General features: G+C 33.6%; 1 non-coding gene across 1 annotated transcript; it reads left to right on the top strand.

Annotated features, from left to right (window-relative positions):
* Window positions 1-8,410: 8,410 nt before the first annotated feature.
* LOC128295783 (small nucleolar RNA R71) lies at window positions 8,411-8,514 on the top strand. Its single transcript, XR_008286333.1, has one exon. It is a non-coding gene; the product is annotated as a small nucleolar RNA R71 (small nucleolar RNA).
* Window positions 8,515-10,389: the final 1,875 nt, after the last annotated feature.

Raw genomic sequence — 10,389 nt, 5'->3', positions numbered from 1 at the left:
CATGCACTATTAGGTCCTTATAGATTAGCCTATCACATTTCAAAAGTGTCACACAAGTTCTAATAATTGAATTCACATGCAATCGACTAAATCGAAGCTTGAAATTTTCACACATTCATAAATACATATTCTAGACAATAAATATTACGTTCAAACATTTCGGTGACTCGGTTTAGCGGTCCCGAAACCACTTCCCGACTAGGGTCAATTTTGGGCTGTCACATATTTGGTTAACATAGTCAAAGTTTTTTATTTTTGAGTTTATCATGTCACAAAAATACATGTTTAGTATTTCACATCATTATTTCACAAAAATACACACTTTTATAAGGTTTTTCATATATTTAGAGGAATCTTGGAGATCATATTCCCATATTCACGGTATGATTTTACTTCTCTAGTTATTTTTGTATGGAGAATTTGCTCGGTTCCACTATCCCCTTGATTCCCTCCAGTTACTTGTTCTTAGACCATGCTTCTCGCTTTATGAATCATCGAAGCATTGCTAAAAGTTTCTTAAGTAGTTCATTGGTTATTACTTTTTTAAGTTTCTTGTATGATTATCTTAAGAAATTGGTTATGATAGATGAGGTTTATATTTGATAAATTGATTATACAAATCAGATGATGACACATCATCAAAATTTTTTAAAAATAAACACAAGTGGCTTTATTTTTAATTATTTGATGACTCACGGGTAGCTATACACTATGAGTGCATCATGTTAGGTTTCAACACTACAATATATTAAGTTTTATATTAAGTCAAAATTTAATAAATAATAATTGAATCAAAACAAAATCATATACAAAAATAAACAAAACAAAAAGACCTAACTAAGTCATATTAAATGTACAATGACTTGATATGCAATTATCTTGATGCTTATAATAACTAAAAAACTCTTCAATAAACAAAGACAAAATCATGATAATCACAATGAAATTATTATCCTTTAACTACTTCAGTTCTATAAGTTATTAAATGCACTTTTTAATATTTTTAAAACTATTTTTATTTTTGATATGTTTCATTTATGTTATATTTAATTTTAGTATTAAAACAATGTTTTATATCACTTATATTGTTTGATTAAAAATTATAATTAACACTATGAACATATTTCATTTTAAAAAAAAGCTGGACATATTTGTTATTTCATAATTTGCAAGTCATTCTACAATATGTATGTACAAATCATTTTATCCATTTTATCCACTTTTGGATTGCATACTTCAAGTTATCAAGTCAATGAAATCCTATACTTCTTGATTAATGTAAATTCTAGAAGCAAAAATTTTATCTATAATTGTTTAGATGTTCATCGTTAAATTTTATTTTAAAACTATAATTGTTTAGATGTTCATCATTAAATTTTATTTTAAAACAACTATAATTTTTATTCAAGACATTATTATTTGCTAAACAAAGAGCCAGTTTTGTTGAATGAAATTTGATAAAGAAATGAATTTCAAGTTTTTTACTTGCAAAGATAGTTGTAATTTCTATTTTGTGCTTTGTAAATATTATTAATATGTATTGTTCATTTTTCTTTGACAGTGTGTTATTATTTCCTATTTTTCTTTGGCTTGCTTGATTGCTTCCTCCACCCATAGTTGAGCCTCTTGTATTCACTGAATCACTGTAAGCTTTTTGACAATTAAATTCTTTGATTTTTTTTTACTGTTATTGAAATTAGTATTGAAGAAATGTGACCCTTTTCCTATGATTTGAAGATATGTAACACTTTAATATCTTGCAGTAATAGCTCGTCAGCCTTTAATAATACAAAGTGAGAGGCATAAAAGAGTTAAACTTGCATTGACAATATGGTTGCAAATGTGTACAGTTGCGAGTTGGTTCTTAGTTACATTAGGTGTCATCCATAGCCTACATACTTATAGACTAAGGATTAGATCATATATTTTAGATTTTTATGCAAAACGAGATTATGTGAAAAGACTTTGTATATGCTAGTGACGAGACTTGTATTGAACAAGTTAGGATGAATAGAATTACCTTTTTAAAACTATGTGAGATGTTACAAACTTTAGGAGGATTGAAGTCGTCAAGGAACATGCTTGTTGACGAGCAAGTGGCCATGTTTTACATATAGTTTCTCATCACCTTAAAAAATAAGTTATCAAGCATCACTAATAGGTCCGGGGAAACCATTTGTAGATCATTTCACAATGTTTTAAATGTTGTCATACACTTACAAGATTTTTTATTTAAAAAGGCAGAGCCAATTATATCTAATTCTACAGACCTAAGGTGGAAATGGTTCAAGGTATTGGAGTAAGTTCCATATATAGCTCATACATAATTTAGTTGATTTAGATTTAAATATAGTAACCTAACCTGAGGTTTTATACATGTGATGTAGAATCTCTTAGGTGCTTTAGATGGAACCCACATAAAGATTAGGGTTCCAACAATTGATAAACCTAGATATCAAACGCGAAAAGGTGACATAGCAACTAATATGTTAAGTGTTTGTACACATGATATGCATTTTGTTTATGTTCTTCTTATTTGGGAAGGTTCTGTTGCTTATGGACAAGTTCTTCGAGATGCTATTAGTAGGAGACATGGACTAAAAGTTCCTCATGGTAAAATGCAGAATTAGAGAAATTTGAATTAATTTTTAAGATCGAACTTTTTTAGGAAAGTTAGCCGTGATAAATAGTTTTTTCTTTCTCTTTTATAGGTTACTATTATCTAGTTGATGCTGATTACACAAACTGTTAGGGATTTCTCGCGCCTTTTAGAGAACAAATATATCATTTGAATGAGTGGCTTTAGGGTTACAAACCAAGTACTTTAGAAGAATTTTTCAATATGAAACATGCTTCAACGTGCAATGTTATTGAAAGATGCTTTGGGTTATTAAAACTAAGTTGGGGAATTGGAACAACAGAAATGTGCAAGTGAACACAATCTCAACAAGTAATAAAGTGACAAGTAAATGTCGAGTTATTGTACCCACAGGGGCTATGAAAAAAATTATTTATGAATACTATTTAAAACACTTTGGTGAAGAAAAATATTTTGTTTGATGAGGGCGATTAAAAACTAAGATTCTAAACTAAGTAAACTAAATAAATAAATCTCAAATGCACGATTTCAAAATACGATTTTAATCTAGATGACATAATTGTGCTAGATCAATTACATTTCTTAAATTAGAATTATTAAACTTAGTCATGATTTTACTTAATCAAGCATCTTACCAAGGCCTATAACAACATAAACACAATTTTAACAATTTTAGCAAACGAAATGAAATCAACCTAACACGAATTAAATTGAAGCTAAATTGATTAAATTAACCATTCCAACAACATAAATATTCATAGATATGCTCATCATAACAACAACAAAAATTAAAGAGATAGGGAACAAGTATCAAATCAGGTGTTTTTTGGTGGCTAGACTAGTTTGCTCCGTTCTTCCCTTCTCCGTTGTCCTCGTCGACCAAGGCTGCTATGAACACTTAACTGCTGCTCCAAATGGCTGATGAATGCCCCTTTTCCAAGAGGAGAAATCGGCAAGAGATCAAGGGAATTTGGAATGGAAAAGAAGACAGAAAGTAGAGAGAAGAGAGAAAAGATGTGAATGCTTGAGATGTGTTTCAAATGACCAGCCTAAGGGGGTTTTTATAGCTAAAGAGGGCTACTAAAAATAGCTAAAATTATCAGCCAAAGAGCCATCCCTTGGTTGGCAACAAATGTGGCAAGGTTGATGGTTTCAACTTTGCTAGTTTAGGCTTGGGGCAAATCTATAAAGCCACCAATTGTGGAGGGGTTTGTTTACAACTTGAACAAGTCTTCAAGGGCCTCTTTGCTAGCTAAATAATCAGCCAATAAGCTGATTTGGGTCAGAATATGGACGGTTTTTGGCTGTCTACTTCTTGGTCAGTTCAGTTCACTCGGTTCGGCTCAATTGGGCCACTTTTCATAATTAATTAATAATAATTTATTTAACCCAAATTAAATTGGATTAAAATTAAAACTAATTATATTATGAATTAATACACATAATTTGGACCTTCTTTAGCTGAAAAATTCATTCGTCTCGATGCCTCAAAAATCGCTTCTTAATTTTAAGCTTCTAGTAGTATCTGCCGAGCCAATTCTCGCCCTTTGTGCAATTCTATCGAAAATAATCAAAATTAATTAAAATTTATTATAAAATTAATTAAAATTCATTATGTTAATAATTTAAGTAAAAAATAATTATTTTATAATATTTATATATTTTTCGACAATAATTTTACCAAAACTGCATGAAATTGAGTTAAAAAGGGCATGAAAAAGTGTGTATATTTTCGTGTTTCCACACCCCAAACTTAATTTATTGCTCATCCCGAGTAATGTACAAATTGAAAAGAATTTCTCAGAAACACCTTTGAAAAACTCATTCAGAACAACATTTCTCCCAAAATTATGAATTAGGTACACTTAAGCTTAAGAACAAGAATTTTAATATTTATGCTATTTATGTATACATATCTTTCAAATTTATATCAATAACTATTATGATAGCAAAAATATACTAAATGCTTTCTTAACTAAAACATGTAAATCCCTACCAATTTGATCTTATTCCTTTATTCAAGATTAAGTTGCAATAATTAAGTTTAACTTATGTCTTCATATGTTGAATTTAGCAATTTCTCTTCACTAATGTAGGCAGCATAGAAACTTGAATCAATAGGTCTTTAACAAAGTTGTAATGTGGCTAGGCTAGGGGTAGGTAAAAGATAAATTTTAGGCTAAAAACCCTAGACTCAGCTTCAATCAGACCTTCGGAAGATTTACCTTCAATACACCAACTTACTTTGCTTTCACATGCTCTTTTGTACATTTTCTTTCAAGTACACATGCTCTTTTTTTTTACGAGCATTTTGTTGTATGTACTACAATTTTTTTGAGCATTCGATACTTCTTTTTAACTCCCCCAAACTTGTTTTCAAAGAATGTTCTGAATAGTACTGAGTCTAGTGTTTGGGATAATTTAAAGATAATTAAGAGAGAAGTGATGGCTAAATATTGCAAGGGTTCAAATAAAATTAGGCCATTTAGTCTCAAAGTTGGGTCTCAAAGGATAAAATTTCATCAAGGTTGGCTTGAAAGGCTCAAATGGTCCAAACAAAAGTTGCCTAAATCATTTTCAACATTCCATGCTTCCTAGGATTTCGCCTTAAGAAACTATTAAGTCAATTCTAGAGACTTAAACTTTCATGCATGCCTAACTTTCCTAAGGAACTAAAAATTTTATGGTACGATTGGCATGCTTTATTAAAAATACACTTATGTCATTATTAAGCTAACATAACAATTATTGAAATAATCGAACTTTATTTATACTGAAGTTTAGCATACTTAACAAAATTTCAAATTATTGAACAAGATATATCCTAATCATAACTGAAAGAAAAATTTATTCTGAGTGGAAATAATTTCAATTTTTTGGTCTCCCTACTTAAGATGAACACCTCATTGTTAAAAGTGAATAGATACTATACACCAGGTAGGATTCTAGAAAAGAGGAGGTGAGTCAATTTTACTGCTTAAGTACCAAGCTCTTTCTAGATCCAATCCTAAACATGTATATATCTATTGCCACATTTTGTACTTTGCAACTTGTTCATTTTTATTTATGATTTCCACATCTTGTTTTATTATGCAAAAAATAAAAATCATAATAGAATCTAATCCTAAAACATTAAATAACCTAGGAAAGAAAATAAAGTAAAGATCCCCTCTTTTTATTTATTTGCAGATCCCTCAAAATTGACTCATCTTTTTCCTTCCTCGACATTGGAGTCTATGGTTCAAGTATAAAGTCTGGAAATTCAAGCAAAAAAATAAACGGATTATGAAATATATATTTTAAATGCATATCTGATTGAGTCATCCTGTATTTTTTAGTATCTCCAGTAATCTTGTTACTGCAACTACATGTGTTGCATCATAGCCATTATACCAAATTGTTCACTTTGTGGAATGGTGCTAGATAAAGGGACTCTTAGCATCAAACTTAGGAAATTTGTTAAGGGTGGTTTCAGTTTTGGGCAGGTGGGTGAGTAGTTGAGGGTAAGGTTTAGAGTTGAAAAGGGTGACGATTTTAAGGATAGTTTAGGTGTGGTAGTTGGTGACTTCGAATGAAGTTTTTTGAGGTGGTAATTCAGGGAGTTATGCAACATTAAGGGGTTAAGTGAGATGCACTATTGGGCTACTTGGGAGTGGTGGTGGAGCAAGGTAAGGGCTGTAGGTTTGTGTGGAAAAGGGTTGAATATTTCCTTTCTTAGTAGTGTCTTAAGCCCAATGACAGCTCCTTTTTGGATCCTAGGCTCCTATACTAAAAAAAAAAACTAAGAAAAACTCAAAGAAATTAGTGCTTGGGTTAAAAGTTGACCCTTTATTTAACAAAACAAATATTTAAATTCTTTGGGCTACTTAGAAAAATATTTTTTTTTGAAAAATTACATTAAATTAAACTCCCAGGAAAGACTGAAGAGGTCACAGATGGTCTCACTTAAGTCTCAATCTCCTAGACAGAGTTTTAATTAATGTAATGTGCTAAAGAAAATTTTATCTAAGTCTACCATTTTATTCAAATCAGAAAAAAAAACTAAAAATATAAAATAACGATAGAGAAAGTGAAGAGAACTCCTTCCATTTTATTTAGGGTCGTCATTGACCATGGTGGTGCCAAATGGCCATTTCCATAATCATCTAGGAAGTAATCATATTCTTTCCCATCAAATCTGCCCAACATCTTATTAGGAAAGAAAACCCGTAATGACCTTTCCTAGTGGCCTTGTTTAACTTCCTATAATTCCTACAAATCCTCCAACTCGTGACTTGAATATGTGAAATAATCCATCCAGTGCCCTTCTTGTGCCTTTCCAAAGTCACAAGTGGCTCTTCTTCTTGATCTTTGGTGAACTTAACTGAAATAATGACAGGAAAATTTGAAGACAGACCCAAATATTCATATTTCAAATGAGGAGACAAAATCTTCAGTTCCAATTTAACTGACTCTTCAATCAACGAATTTGGTTGCGTATACTCCTGAGGTGATATCTCTAACGATTCGAGTGGAACTTCTTGAGTGAATTCCTTTGAATTAGCTTCTAACCAAGCTAAACATTCATTGTCTACATCATCACTTGGTGAATCCTCCAATAGAATATGTTTTAACGGACTGTCTAAAGAATTGAGCTCTAATTCTGTAGAAGCCAGCGATTCTATCTTCGAAATAGCAGAGTAGTTTTCAACTATATCTTGGGATTTAGCGGCATCAAAGTCATTAAAAGTCACCTCATCATCAAAGATTTCTTTCAACTGTATCATTTTGCTACTTCTAGAATCGTTGAGGATATGGCAGTGGTGGAATCTTAGCTTTAACCAGACAACTCTTTTGTGGAAATTTTTCTGTATCCGACAAGGGTGTTAGGTAATCAGAACTAATTGGTTTAGAGTTTACCTCATCAAGGATCATTGTATCTGCCTTTTGTGGAACAAGAGTTTTAACACTTAGTTAACCTTCCTCTTTGCCTTGAGCTACAATAGGCTTGTCTTCAACCTTGATAGCTTTGGGTTCCCATGTCTTTCCACTTTGTAAAGTGACAGTTTTGCAATGCTCTTTACCCGTGCTTCTCATATTTTTTGTATCACTCGGCCAAATACCTTGGGGTCTGCTTTTGAGCTCATTGGCTAGCTGCCCACTTGGTTTCCTAAATTCTTCAATGTTGCTGCTTGGCTTTGGATTAGTTCATCATTCTTCGCTATGTACGCCTTCAACAAATTCTCAAGATTACTTGAAGATTCAGTTAGTGTAGGTTGTTGCACTTGTTGAGAATATTCTGGCAGATAATTTGGTCGAAATGACATAGAAGAGTCGCTATGGTCTGCCCATTGATTAGTCCATTGAGAAATTTGATGATTCTCCAATGAAAAGTTGTAATAATTTGACTATAGAAAATTCCAATTTTGATTTACCATGTAATATTTTGACTCTTGATTCCATAGGCAATTTTCAAAGAAATGGCCATCTCCACAGTATTCACAAGAAATATCCTTGAACTAGTTCAATTGCTGACCTGTCAGATTACCATTGAAATAATTAAAAATTATGTTCTTAAGCATAGAAGACATAGAGGATACCTGGGCTGCCAAAGAAGTAAGTGTGTCCGCTTTATGTACTCCTGCTGCTCTTCTTTCTGAGGTTGCTCAGTTGGTTGGCCACTAATACTTATTGTTGGAAATTCTTTCAATAATCTCGTAAGCATCGTTATAAGATTAAGAAAGAAGGGCTCCATTTGTTGAAGCATCCACCATCATTCTAATATGAATATTGAGACCAAAATAGAAAGTCTCCATTTGAATGCAACAAGGAATGCTGTGATGAGGGAACTTTCATAATAACTCCTTGAATCGCTCCCATGCCTCATATAAAGATTGTTCATCCAGTTGCTGAAATGAAGTGATTTCATTTTGCATCTTGACGGTTAAAGATAGAGGGAATTATTTCATTAAGAAACGTTCAACCAAATCTTGCCATGTAGTTATGGAACCAGACAGTAAGGAGTTCAACCACACTCGTGCTCTATCACTTAAGGAGTATGGAAATAATCTTAGTCTCAAGGCGTTTCAGTCACCCTGGCTAGTTTAAATGAGTCACTCACTTCTATGAATAGCCGAAAATGAAGATACGGATCTTCATAGGAATCCCACTAAATTGACCCATATTTTGCAACATTTGGAACATGACCAGCTTCAGTTCGAGTTGTTGTACCTCGATTTTGGGTTTCCTAATACTCGAATTAAGCTCGCTAAATAGAGGAAAGACATGTAACGCCCCTAAATTTATATTTTTGACTCGGCTTGAATATGAGACAACTGTGTATCTACTTCAATGGTTAAGTGTTCTGAGTGTGTGTGTGTGTGAGGTCCCAAGTTCAAGCCTCAGCTTGGGAAAAATTTGGGTTTTTGATGAATAAAGCCTTACTCTTGTTCAGTGGGCTTAAGTTTAAATGTTAATAAGACTATATCAAAATAGGCTTGCTGGTCTAGTGGTTAAGTGAAGTGTTAAGTGCCTGGAGGTCTAAAGTTCAAATCACCGTAGTAGCAAGGGAATTATTTTTATCGCGAGTTTCAGCTAAGTGTTTGAGTTTCACAGGAAATCTGAGTAGTGGGTGCTTGAGATAGAGTGGGCAGAGGGATTTGGGTGATCAGTTTCCCAAATTCTCTCTGAAGAGAAAAACTGTTCATCTCCTCTCCGTTTTCCCCTTTTTCTTTGTTACTTTCTGCCGAAATTTCCCTTGTCTTCTCCTTTATTGAATTTTCTTTTACTTACTTTCCACTGAAGTCATATCATTCTTCTTCATTAGCTTTCTTTATGCAATATCAGTATGTGAAGTTGTTGTATTTTGTAAGATTGATTTTATAGAACGCTAACTTGGGTTATATTGACGTTTTGATAGCAGCACGTAACGAGTATTAGGGCGCTCTTCGTATCGTTTCGTTGTGAATCGATTCAAAGTCTGACGGTAAGTGTTCATCATTTTAAGGATAAGTACCTTGGTTTTGGGATTTTGATTTATCACGAAGCAAGACTGATTGTGGTGTTGAATTATCAAATATAGGTTTTGGAGTGCTCGGGAGTGATTACGTGTTGAAATCGAACCAAGTGTGTACTTCGATTGCACAGAAAATAGGGTTCAGCGAAAGCCAAAACCAAAACTGTCGATGCCACACGGACGTGTGGACTGCCTGTGTGGAGGCCGTGTGGCAATACACGACCGTGCGATCAAAAAGCTAGGCCGTGCTCATGCCACACAGGCACGACGGACACGGGCGTGTGTTGGCTTGTAGGTTTTGTGCGAGGCACAAGTTCAGGAAAATGGACCGTATGGGCCACATGGGCATGTGGGCCCACACGGGTAAGCCACACGAGCGTGTGAGAATCTGGGCAAGGTTGTATGATCCACACGGGCAAGGCCAATTTGGGCCTTGTAACCCACAGGGGCAGGACCCACGGGCGTATAAGCCCATTTAATCTGAAATGTTCTGTAAGGTTGCATGGGTCGCCCAAGTCGACTGTGACCTGTAGTAGGGTCGGTAAGCCTTATCTAGACTCTTAATTCTGTGATGTATGTGTTAGCATGTTATACCTAGCATGATTATCTGATCTGTTCTGAAAATAAATGTATGATCCGTTTGTTTGCATTATAGCATGACATACTTGTATGATGCATTGCATCGGGGTGGGTTTGATGAAGTGAAGGGAGTATTTGAAGGGCTTCATAAGCCCGTTATCTAGAAGCTAAGCTACATACTTATGATATGTGCTGCAATGCAGTACCTTATGGTGTG

This window comes from Gossypium arboreum, chromosome 7 (genome assembly GCF_025698485.1).
Source record: "Gossypium arboreum isolate Shixiya-1 chromosome 7, ASM2569848v2, whole genome shotgun sequence".
Classification (NCBI taxonomy): domain Eukaryota; kingdom Viridiplantae; phylum Streptophyta; class Magnoliopsida; order Malvales; family Malvaceae; genus Gossypium; species Gossypium arboreum.
This window is presented reverse-complemented; position numbering and strand designations above follow the sequence as displayed.